The sequence below is a fragment of the Phalaenopsis equestris genome, unplaced genomic scaffold (genome assembly GCF_001263595.1).
Source record: "Phalaenopsis equestris unplaced genomic scaffold, ASM126359v1 Scaffold000215, whole genome shotgun sequence".
In the NCBI taxonomy this organism is placed as follows: domain Eukaryota; kingdom Viridiplantae; phylum Streptophyta; class Magnoliopsida; order Asparagales; family Orchidaceae; genus Phalaenopsis; species Phalaenopsis equestris.
Window position 1 is genome coordinate 1,827 of NW_018164657.1, and position 347 is coordinate 2,173.

The following is a 347-nucleotide window of genomic DNA, read 5'->3' on the forward strand; positions in this document are numbered from 1 at the left end:
TCCATGCTTGAGGTTGAGTAGGGTGTTTGATTCTTTCCTTGTCTTTTCCACATTTGAGAAGTGTGAAACAAAGAGTCTTTTAAACTCGTATTAACTTATGATGGTTTCAGTTGGCACACTATTGAACCACCAAAGGGTCAGCTCCTTAAGTGTGGTTTAGAAGAGAACACACACTATTGGATCATTGATTTGGAGTAGACTGATCGATGATTTGAATGATGCTACATGTTCAATTTGGTTAGTTCTCAATTTATAAGAATCTAGGCAAGAGATCCATAGCTTGGGCAATGACATTGCCTCTTTTATTTGGCAAGTAAAAATCCCCTCTTGTGAGTGGTCAGACAAGC